Consider the following 13,199-nt stretch of genomic DNA (forward strand, 5'->3'; position numbering starts at 1 on the left):
TTCTTTCAACAACTCCATTTTGCTGTGGAGTTCCAGGAGCAGAAAATTCCTGCTTGATTCCATGGTTTTTGCAGAACTCTTCCATAATCAAATTCTTGAACTCAGTACCATTATCACTCCTTATTATTTTCACAGAATCTTTGACCAATTTATCCAGTTGCCTGACATGATTAATCAAGATAGATGCAGTTTCACTTTTTGTGTGCAAGAAATACACCCATGTGTATCTGGTGAACTCATCCACTATGACCATAGCATATTTCTTCTTTGCAATAGACATGACATTTACTGGACCAAATAGATCAACATGTAGTAAGTGATAAGGCTCAAGAATTGAGGATTCAGTCTTGCTCTTAAATGAGGATTTCCTTTGTTTAGCCTTCTGACAAGAATCACAAAGGCCATCAGGAGCGAATACTGACTTTGGCAGTCCTCTCACAAGATCTTTCTTAACTAGTTCATTTATATTGTTGAAATTTAAATGAGAGAGTTTCTTGTGCCAATTCCAGCTTTCTTCAATTGATGCTCTACTCATCAGACAGATTTCAAAACCATCAGTACTTGTTGAAAGCTTGGCTTCATAAATGTTACCACGCCTGTATCCTTTCAGAACAACTTTGCCTGTAGATTTACTTACAACTTCACAGTGTTCTTCAAAGAAATCCACATGATAACCTCTATCACAGATTTGACTGACACTCAGCAGATTGTGTTTAAGTCCTGAGACCAGAGCTACTTCTTTAATGATGACATTCCCAAGATTGATATTGCCATATCCCAATGTTTTTCCAATGTTGCCATCTCCATAAGAAACACTTGGGTCAGCCTTCTCCACAAAGTCTGATAACAGGGCTTTATTTCCAGTCATATGTCCTGAACATCCACTATCTAGAACTAGGATGTTTTTCCTGTTGCCCTGCAATCACAAAGACCACTAACGATTAATTTTAAGGACCCAGATTTGCTTGGATCCTTTGGCCTTATTAAGTTTGTTAACATTTGCAGCGGATTTAGCATCAGAGTTTGTGTTAACATTTTTCTTATCAGAATTTACACTATCAGACTTTGAATCGGAACTTACACTAGAAGGAACAATGCTAACTTTCTTTAAAGAAGGTTTTATTTGATAATAATCATAGTAAAAACTATGATATTCCTTATAAGTATAAATGGAATGCCATAAACTACCACAATGAAAACAAGGATTTTGTGGTTTATATCTAACATATTGACTCTTAACTCCTGACTTTGAAGGTAAGGAGTTTATGTTCTTATTCTTCCAGTAAAAAGAAGCCAGATGGTTAGAACTTCCACAGTTATGACATGCTTTTCTAGGAGCATCAGGAATAGACTTATAATCATTGCTTTTATTCACACCTTCCTTTCCATTCCTATTTTTCCTAGGTGATTTTACCTTGTTTGCATTCTTAACATCTTTCAGCTTATGCTTAAGCTGCTTCTTAGTCATTAAGCCTATGTTTACTTCAGTTGTCTTTTCCTGTTTTAGTTTGTCAGAAGTTAATTCCTTTTTAACTTCTGATTTCTCAGTATTAGACTTTACAACTACAAACTTAACAGGTTTTAACTTTGGCTTTTGTTTAACAACTATAGGCTTAATATCTACAGTTCCTTTATCATTCTTATCATCTCCATAACCTAAGCCCTCCTTACAGTTTTCACTACTTAACAAATTCTGAGTTGTTCTGCCAGAGTTAGTCCAAGTCCTGATAATCTCTCTTTCCTTTTCTAACTCAGCTTTTAGAGATTCATTCATTTTAAGCACTTCATCCCTAACATAGAAGGCATCATCTCTATCTTTCTGAGTTTGATGGAACATGACTAACTCTTTTTCTAAATAATCATTCCTCTTTTTGCAAGCAAGATTTTCAGAAGTTAATCTTTTACATGTTAAAGTTTGATCTCTATAACTAATGAACATGGTTTTAAGATATCTTCTCAACTCATTAATATCATCAGTAGGAAAGGCATAAGTAGTTTGAGGTACCTTTAATTCAGCAGCTTCAGAACTGCTTTCAGCACTTGCCTTATCAGCATTTGCCATCAAGGCATAATTCTCCTCACTTTCAGAATCTGAGGTGTCTGTCCAACTTTTCTTCTTTGTGACAAGAGCCTTGCCTTTGTCACTCTTCACTTTCTTGCAATCAGGAAATATGTGGCCTTTCTCACCACAGTTGTAGCATTTGACATTTGTATAATCTCCTTTGTCAGACTTTCCTCCTCTGCCCTCAGATTTTCTGAAATTCTTCTTATCAGAACTTGCACCTTTCCTGGAAAACTTCTTTCCCTTCCTGAACTTCCTGTATGCAATCTTTGTGATTCCTTTCACCATAAGAGCACACAGCTTCATCATCTCTTCATCAACATCCATCTCAGGCAAGCTTTCAGATTCTGAGTCATCATCACTTTCAGAACTTGATGACTCAGTATCAGATTTTATGAAGAGAGCTTTACCCTTGTCTTTCCTTGAGGTAGCTGCCTTGGGGGATTCTTCTTCAGCCTTAAGAGCAACCGTTCTTGAATTTCCTCCTTTCCTCTTGCTTCTTTGTTCCATCTCAAGTTCATGAGTCTTGAGCATCCCATAAATTTCATCAAGAGTTGTTTCATCAAGATTATAGTTGTCTCTTATTGTTGTTGCCTTCAAATCCCAGTTTTCAGGAAGAGCCAACAGGAATTTAAGGTTTGAATCTTCAAGATCATACTCCTTATCAACCAGTGACAAATCATTCAAGAGTTTGGCAAATCTATCATATAAATCAGTCAATGACTCATTAGCTTTTGAGTCAAAGTGTTCATACTCTTGAGTGAGTATAGTCTTCCTGTTCTTCTTAATCGTATCAGTTCCCTGACATCTTGTTTCCAAGGCATCCCATATCTCCTTTGCAGTCTTGCAGTTTATTACCCTGTTTGACATTACATTATCAATGGCACTATGCAGTAAGTGTCGTACCTTAGCATCCTTAGCAATTGATGCAATATCTTCAGCAGTGTAGTCGGTCTTTACTTTTGGTACTGACTTTGCTGCTTCACCTGCAACTGCAACAGCGAGCTTGGTTGGTTTGTGAGTCCCTTCCTTGATTCTATCAAGATATTCTGGATCTGTAGCTTCCAGAAACATGGTCATCCTCACCTTCCATATGGGATATTCAGATGGTCTCAATATGGGAACTCTAATAGTCTCATATCGGCTTTGGATTTGTGTCTTCGGAGGTTCTTCAGTTTTGGTGGGCTTAGTTGGAGTTTCTACTTCAGACATGATTGTATTTGGATCTTAAACTGTCTGTGTGTTAACAGATAGGCTCTGATACCACTTGTTAGGTCACACACACTGTAGAGGGGGGGGGGTGAATACAGTGTATAGCACAATCAAATCGAACTTTAATAACTCAAGTAACAAAAAACAAACTTTATTCAAAACAATAAACTCTGTTACAGTATGGAACTGTCCTCTCTCAGTGATGAACAAATATCACGAGAGCTGCTAGGGTTACAATAAATAATCTTCTCGATAATGATAACACTTATAGTGTTAACCCTATGTCTGTGTTTATATACTACACAGTTACAAGATAATCGCTAATTGATATGGAATATAATTCTGCTTCCTAAAATATATCAATCAGATATCTTTTCTTCCAAGTATTCTATTCTTCATAGAATTCCATCTTCATGCATATCTCTTCTTATGTTTTGTCTCAATCTTCTCTTCCTGTAAATCAGCTGCTTTCCTTATCTAAACGTTTCCTTTAAGTCCTGATATTATCTTCTGATAAATATCTCCTGGACCTTAAGTACTGACGACTTAAGTTCTGACTTCAGGATAAGTGCTGATTTCAGTTAGTACTGATTTGTCCTGTTTAAGTAAGATCTGAAAACTAAACATAAATCACATTAGTCATGACATTATCAAATATATCTAACAAGAGTAATCGATTTATGTAAAAATCATACTCGTTTTATTGCTGGAACGTTCGAACCGTGTTCTTGAGTTTTCGTTTTTTTTAATTCGATTTTCTGATTGATTCATGTGTTTGTTGTTGATTCTGAGTATATGAATGTTTTTAACGTAGTCCATGCCTCGTTTTAGCATATTATTCGTTAATTTTGGTGTTGGTTCGACGAAATGGGAAGTTCGTCGGCGTAGTTGCCGGTGTTCGTCCTTGAATTCATCGGAGTTTGTTTCCGATGATTGTTTGGTGGTTATTGAGGTTGTATGTGATTGTATAGGTTCTGTTAAGTTGATCTGGACTGAGAAACGAATGAAACCGGGATGATTTTGGCCGGGAAACGACTCACCGAAGTCGGTCAATCCCTCCGGAAACTGGGTAATTTACCAGAATCCAGTGGGTGTTCAACGCGACCCGGATTCGTTCATACCTGACCCGTTTCATTTCTGTCTTGACCCGATTTTGATCTTTATTCCCCAAAACCCAGCCTTAAAAACCTGTTTGTGGGATTTTCTGTTTTATTTATTTTCAAAATTCATTTTCTATTTTTGAAAATCATTTATTTTAATTACAAAAATCATTTAATAATTATTTTAAATTCTAAAAATTATGTATTTAATTATTTTAAATTCTAAAAATTATTTTTTTTAATTATTTTCAAAATTACCATTTGATTTAATTTTTTATAATTCATTTTATTTAATTATTTATGAATTTAATTAATTGATTAAAAATTAATTAATCAATTAATTTTATTTATAAATAGTTAAATAAATGTAAATTATTTATAATTAATTCAAATAATTTCTAAAAATTATTTTTAGGTTTTAAAAGTTATATTTTGGTATTTAAAAATCAATTAATATTATTATTAATTGATTTAAATCTATTTATTACTTATTTTATTCATAATAATTAAACCGTTCATCCGTTTAATACGAAACGAACGCGTACAGACTCAGAAAAATATTGCGCTTTCAATAAAAATACTTTTAACTCCTAATTTCTTTTGTATTGCAATGTCATTTAATTTGTGCATTAGTTTGAGTCGGTATTTGAACGGTAAATGCCAATATTGACCTAATTTTAATTCTGAATGCTTTGAGACGTATTTTAATGATTTGACTTATAGGTTACATGAAATATGTGATTACGTGTTATACGAATACCATGATTATGTGCTATGTGATATGCATGCTATCTGTTTACAGTTTTAAAATGCCATGATAAATTATAAACGATCGGGTAGATGTCAAAACGTATAGTTACGTCGATTGAGTTTGGTTCTGTCAATTAAGATAGTCCTTTTATTTATAGAATCAAGTAGCAAGGAGTGTGGTCAAGTGTTAGCCGGAGATAGTAGCCATCAGCTATAGGTAGAGTTATATAAGAGGTTATCGAGCATACCAGGCAAGTACCCTAACTTCACTTATCATTCAAGTGACATTTATTTCGAATCATATTATGCAATTATTTATGTCACCCCTTATCATTCAAGTGATATTGACTCTGAATTTATTCTTTCAATTTCTCTACTATTCTAAGTTCAGAATAGTTAAATGTTTTTACATTTCGCTATAAATTACTCTATACAGCGAAGCTTTGAATTGAGATTAACGAATAACTATTTGTTCTGGTTATTTCACCATTGGTTGTTGAGATTACTCCGGACCATAATAAATGGGGGGTTATGTGATTAAGGATGTCTTTTGATTCGACTCCTTTGACGTAAAATTGTTTTTATGGGTTGGATGGTTGCGTAAGAGGCCGTGGCGGCGGTCCAGTATGAGCTATGTGTTATACGGGATATATCACCTTGCTAGGACGATATGTGCCTTAGGTACCTTTTTTTTAGTTGGATATGCTTCGGCATACCGGTGTTGCTCCGCGGCTGATCACCGATGGCAACACACCGTTGTTCGAGGATTCCAATCCCAAAACAAAATATATTGCAAATGTTGTTTGTTATCAAATATATATATATATATATATATCAGTTTTTGATACTGTTCAGGTATTGTGGTTTGGTTTTTTTCATCAGATATATTGTCATTGTTGTTCTAAATCATAAGCTAATTACTGCTTGCTGAGCATTTCTTTCGCTCATACTTGTTTAATATCCTGATTCTTTCAGCTAGGCCAGGGCAAGCTTAAGTTCCAGGTCGGACTAGAAGTTGTGTGCTTGTAGATAGTTTGGTGTGTTTCCAGGTAGACAGTTTGGGACGCTTAACTAGTCTAGAGGTTTGTAATAAAATTTGAATAAGTTGTAAAACTAATTAGACTTATGGTTTGTAATAACAGTTGGTTTGTAATAGTGCCTGTTCCATACTATAACCTGTGATCGATCCAGTGCAGGTAAAGGGGTCATATTTATTATATTATTCCGCTGTGATTATTTTATTGGTTAGTGACCCCCAGATCTAGACCCCGGGTCTGGAGGGCGTCACAGGTTGGTATTAGAGCCACAGGTTATGGTCACTGAAACAGGCTTAGGATTGTCATAAGTAAGTCATAGGAAGATCACATAAGATAAGCATGTGTAGTTTAGCTCTTATAGGATTAAATTTAGGTTATTGGGTTGGGTTATAGATAAGTCGTTTAGGTTCCCTGTTTTGCGTTTAGCCGTAGGCCTTGTGTCATTGCCCTGCTATTTTGTTGGTTTAGTTGAGATTTCAAGCAAGGATTTAAAAGGTTTGGAAAATTATGAGTAAAATTTTCTCTGTGTTATTATTTTCGAGATAATAAGCAGGATTATGTGATAATCATGTCGCTTGTGTTAATATGGTAGCAAGTTTATGATATTTTGAGAAGGAATAATGCTTGAGAATTTTGATATGCTAAGGAATTGCTACATATTTGACACAATGCTTGACAAATTATTATATATGTTGCTTATTTCTTATCAGAATAATGGCACCAAGGAGAAGGAATAATTCAGGAGAGGATCATACCGAGGGTCGGACATATCCAGCGATTGTCCAGATGTTGGGACTGATGCAGCAGCAGATGTTGCATCTTACGCAGCAGCAACAGTAACAGCAGCAACAAGCAGCAACACCACCTGCAGTACCTTTTAAGCAGTTTCAAGCAGTAAAGCCACCTGAGTTCAAGGGAAGTGCTGATCCTGTGGAAGCCAATGCATGGCTCAAAGAGATGGAAAAAGCTTTTGAATTGGTCGGAGCAGGGATTGAATAGAAGACCAAGTTTGCAAGCTACTTTCTGAAGGGCGAGGCAAACTATTGGTGGGAATCCACGCGAGCATTGGAAGGGAGTGAGTTTATAACTTGGGAAAGGTTTACCGAGCTGTTTCTGGAGAAGTATTTCCCGAGGTATATGAAGAATCAAATGGAGATCCAGTTCTTGAACCTGACCCAGGGTGATCTTACCGTGGCTGAGTACGAGGCTAAATTTATTGAGTTAGCAAGGTTCGTGCCAGACCAGGTTGATACAGATGAAAAGAAAGCAAGAAGATTCGAACAGGGTTTGAAGTTTTGGATTCAGAATAGAGTGGCCATGTTCGAGTTGACTTCATATGTGGTAGTGGTTCAGAAAGCAATGGTGATCGAAAGTAAGAGTGACATGTCTCAGAAAGGAAATGATGGAAAGAAAAGGAAAATAGAAACCTCAGAAGGAGGTCAGCAGCAAGGTAATTTTCAGGGCCGTTTCAACAAAAAGCCAGAATTTCATGGTAATAGGAATGTGGGATTCAGAAGACCACAATCAGGGAATGGAGGATAAGGAAACCGTTTTCAGAATTCAAATCAGCAGAGGCCTAATCGTCCACCAGCGTCAGACTGCAAGTTTTGTGGTAGAAGACATTTTGGGATTTGTAAGGCTAATGTGTTGTGTTACAAGTGCAATCAGAAGGGACACTATGCTAATGAGTGTTGAAGTCAGACTACAGCCCATAAATCAGGGACAGTGTGCTTTAAATGTGGTAAGATGGGGCATATAGCCAGGGACTGCCAGATAACTGAACCAGCAGCTAATGTGGCAAGGATTGAAGGACCACCAGCAAAGGACCAGCCCAAGGCCAGGACATTCAATATGACTATGAAGGATGCTGTTCAGAGTTCAGACGTGGTTGCAGGTATGCTTCCAGTCAACTCCGTAGATGCTAAAGTTTTATTTGATTATGGAGCTACAAGGTCATTTATTTCTCAAGATTTTGTCGATAAACTACATTGTGAAGTTAAGTTGTTAGAACAAGCATTAATGATAGAGTTAGCTAATAAGAATCAAGTTTCCGTCGACTGAGTGTGCTCGAGGTGTGATATTAAGGTAGGATGACATCATTTCTATGCCAACTTGATACCTTTTAAGTTGGGAGAATTTGATGTTATCTTATGAATGGATTGGTTGTCAGAGAATAATGCTCAGATTGATTGTAAGAATAGGAAAGTAAGACTTCAGACATTGGGTAGTAAGAAGAAGGTGGTATTTTGAGGAAATAAGCAAGAAAAGAAGTTCTTAATGATCGCTCAAGTGAAGAAGTTATTGCGTCAGAATTGTGAGGCGTATTTGGCCCATGTGATAGACACCAGCAAGGAAGTTCCAGCACTAGAAGTGATTCCAGTTGTCAACGAATTTCTAGATGTCTTTCCGGACGATCTACCAGGATTACCTCCCGACAGGGAAATTAAATTTGTGATTGACCTAGCACTCGGAACATAACTAGTTTCTAAAGCTCCGTATCGGATGGCACCAGTGGAGATGAAAGAATTGGCAATTCAGCTGCAAGATCTTTTGGAGAAAGGAGTTATAAGACCCAGTGTATCCCCATGGGGCGCACCAGTACTGTTTGTCAAGAAGAAAGACGGGAGTATGCGACTGTGTATTGACTATCGAGAACTGAATAAGCCAACCATTAAGAACAAGTACCCGTTGCCAAGGATCGATGATTTGTTTGACCAATTGAGAGGCGCTGTATGGTTTTCTAAAATTGATTTAAGATCTGGATATCATCAACTGAAGATCAAGCCTGAAGACATTCCAAAGACCGCCTTCAGAACCAGATATGGGCATTATGAGTTTCTGGTGAAGGCATTTGGATTAACAAACGCACCAGCAGCTTTCATGGATCTGATGAATCGAGTATTCAAGAAATATTTGGATAAATTTGTGATCTTGTTCATAGAAGACATCTTGATCTATTCTAAAATAGAAGAGGAGCACGCAGAGCATTTGAGGATAGTTTTGGAGATACTGCGACAAGAGAAATTGTACGCAAAGTTTTCCAAGTGTGAATTTTGGTTAAAAGAAGTACGATTTCTTGGGCACGTGATTAGCAATAAAGGAGTAGAAGTGGATCCAACAAAGATTGAAGCTATAATCAACTGGGAGAGGCCAAAGACACCAACGGAAGTACGAAGTTTCATGGGATTAGCAGGTTACTATAGAAGATTCGTGCAAGATTTTACAAAGATAGCTACGCCGTTGACAAAGCTCACCAGGAAGAACCAAAAGTTCAAATGGGACGAGAAATGCGAGGAAAGTTTCCAAGAATTAAAGAATAGATTAGTATCTTCTCCAGTGCTAGTCTTGCCAGATGATCAAGGAAATTTTGTGATTTATAGTGACACGTCATACAAGGGATTGGGATGTATTTTGATGCAGCATGACAAGGTGATAGCCTACGCTTCAAGATAGTTAAAACCACATGAAGAGAAGTATCCAACTCATGATCTTGAATTAGCAGCTATAGTATTTGCATTGAAGATTTAGAGGCATTATCTCTATGGGGAAAAGTGCGAGATCTACACGGACCACAAGAGTTTAAAGTATATCTTTACCCAGAAGGAATTAAACATGAGACAACAAAGATGGCTAGAACTAATCAAGGACTATGACTGTACTATCAACTATCATCCAGGAAAAGCAAATGTGGTGGCCAACGCGCTGAGCAGAAAAGAAAGGTTGAATATGATAACTTCATCCGAGGAGTTGATCAAGAAATTTGAGAAGCTGGAAATAGAGGTCAGTATCCCAAGTATGTCTACAGAGGTGTTATGTGCAATGTCTTTTCAACCAGAACTATTAGGGAAGATAAGAAGATGTCAGGAAGAAGTAATGAGCCATGAACGAGACAGTTTGACATGTGAAGAGTTAGGGAGTCAAAAGGATGATAAAGGAATATTAAGATTTTCTTCCAGAATATAGATACCCAATGTAGCCGAGCTGAAAGATGAAATTCTCCGAGGCGCTCACAATTCCAGATATTCAATTCATCCCGGAAGTACGAAGATGTACAGAGACTTAAGAGAAAACTTTTGGTGGCCAAGCATAAAGAAGGAAATTACAGAGTGGGTAAGTAAGTGTTACACTTGCCAGCGAGTCAAAGCAGAACATCAAAGGCCCAGTGGACTGATACAACCCTTGGACATTCCAGAATGGAAGTGGGAGCATATCGCAATGGATTTTGTAGTTGGATTACCGAGGACCAGGGCAAATCATGATGCTATTTGGGTTATTATCGACAGATTGACAAAGTCAGCGCATTTTCTTCCTATCAACGAAAGATTCTCAATGGATAAATTGGTACGGTTATATCTTAAGGAAATTGTGACACGACATCGAGTTCCAGTATCCATAGTTTCAGACAGAGATCCTCGATTTAATTCAAGATTTTGGAGAAGTTTTCACGATTGTCTCAGAACGAAGCTGAACATGAGTACGGCGTATCATCCGCAGACATACAGTCAAAGTGAAAGGACGATTCAGACTATTGAAGATATGCTAAGGGTATGTTCACTAGATTTTAAAGGGAGTTGGGACAAACATTTGCCATTGGTTAAATTCTCCTACAACAACAGTTATCATGCCAGTATGGAATGCTGCCTTACGAAGCTTTGTACGGGGGAAGATGCAGATCTCCAATATGTTGGGAAGAAGTTGGTGAGAGAAAGATTTTGGGTCCAGAATTGATCCAGCAGACAAAGGAAAAGATAGAGCTCATTCGGAAACGATTGGTAGCAGCTCAAGATCGTCAACGCAAATATGCTGATCCTGCCAGAAAGGATATGGAATTTGAAGTTGGTGAAGCAGTGTTATTGAAGGTTTCACCTTGGAAGGGTTTATCAAGATTTGGAAAGAAAGGAAAGCTGAGTCCGCGTTATGTTGGCCCTTTTGAGATTTTGAGGCGTGTGGGAAAGGTTGCTTACGAATTAGCGTTACCACCTCACATACAACATATTCACAACGTGTTCCACGTGTCAATATTGAAGCGTTATTTTCCTGATTCGAACCATGTGATAGAATATGAGCCAATCGAGATTCAGCCAGATTTGTCTTTTGTAGAGCAACCAGCGCAGATTTTAGATAAGAAAGAAAGAGTGCTTAGGAATAAATCTGTATCTTTAGTATGAGTCTTGTGGAGGAATCCCAAGGGTGAAGAGTCGACCTGGGAATTGGAAAGCGAAATGCGATCCAAGTATCCTCATTTATTTTCCTAGGCTGATTCTGAGGACAGAATCCTGTTAAGGGGGGAATGATGTAATAACCGGGAAAATTATGTGAAGATTATATGTTAAATAAATAAATATTATGTGTTTAAAGTAATTGTTGCCATGATATGAGATGTTATAACTGTTATGTGTGTTTCTGTGCGGGCCAGAAAAATTCTTGATTGATTAAATTAGGTTTAAACTGCAATTATATGAACTTATCTGCAATCGGGACGCGTATTTATTAGCGTCTTTATTAAGATACCTGTTTTATTTGATTTTATGCGTGTTTGAATGTATTTTACGTCTTTTCGGGATTTTCTGGTAATTCAGGGATCGTTTCTGTTTTTCAAAAATCAACGGATCGGGACCACACCGGGACGTCAAACCCCACAAAATTGATGTTTTTATTTTTATAAAATTATTCATATTTTAAATACCCTTTATTTTCTTATTTTTAAATTATTCGCAATTTTTGGGGAATTTTGACATTAATTTTGTATTTTATCATTTTTAAAATTATTCCCCGTAATTATTATTTTGGGGCTTAATTATTGTAATTTAGGGATAAAAACACCCTTATTTGATTTTGGGGGAATTTATTTTCTGTTAATATAAATACCAGATTTTGTTTATTTTATTTTCAGAATTAACAGAAATATAGTAAAAAATTCAGAAAATAGGAAAATCAGATTGGGGGTTAGGGTTTGAGTTCCTGAGATTGATTCGATCGTTGATCGCGATAGGAATGGGTGATTTTGGAGTTCGGGTAACAAAAAACGAAGCCTGAATCGTGTTCTTTCCGTTTGTGCAATCAATTCCATCAAAGGGTAATCGAATTAAATTTCGATTTTTTTGTTCATAATCTTCCAAATTTGGGGTTTTGAATGCTGGATGTTTTTGATGATTACAGTAGCTTTACCGTGATTAGAGTAATCGATTTATGTAAAAATCATACTCGTTTTATTGCTGGAACGTTCGAACCGTGTTCTTGAGTTTTTTTTTAAATTCGATTTTCTGATTGATTCATGTGTTTGTTGTTGATTCTGAGTATATGAATGTTTTTAACATAGTCCAGGCCTCGTTTTAGCATATGATTCGTTAATTTTGGTGTTGGTTCGACGAAGTGGGAAGTTCGCCGGCGTAGTCGCCGGTGTTCATCCTTGAATTCATCGGAGTTTGTTTCCGATAATTGTTTGGTGGTTATTGAGGTTGTATGTGATTGTATAGGTTCTGTTAAGTTGATCTGGACTGAGAAACGAATGAAACCGGGATGATTTTGGCCGGGAAACGACTCACCGGAGTCGGTCAACCCCGCCGGAAACTGAGTAATTTACCAGAATCCGGTGGGTGTTCAACCCGAACCAGATTCGTTCATACCTAACCCGTTTCATTTCTGTCCCGACCCGGTTTTGATCTTTATTCCCCAAAACCCAGCCTTAAAAACCTGTTTATGGGATTTTCTGTTTTATTTATTTTCAAAATTCATTTTCTATTTTTAAAAATCATTTATTTTAATTTTAAAAATCATTTAATAATTATTTTAAATTCTAAAAATTATTTTCTGTAATTACTTTCAAAAATACCATTTGATTTAATTTTTATAATTCATTTTAGTTAATTATTTATGAATTTAATTAATTGATTAAAAATTAATTAATCAATTAATTTTATTTATAAATAGTTAAATAAATGTAAATTATTTATAATTAATTCAAATAATTTCTAAAAATTATTTTTAGGTTTTAAAAGTTATATTTTTTGTATTTAAAAATCAATTAATATTATTATT

Source organism: Apium graveolens, chromosome 6 (genome assembly GCF_009905375.1).
Source record: "Apium graveolens cultivar Ventura chromosome 6, ASM990537v1, whole genome shotgun sequence".
NCBI classification, from domain to species: Eukaryota; Viridiplantae; Streptophyta; class Magnoliopsida; order Apiales; family Apiaceae; genus Apium; species Apium graveolens.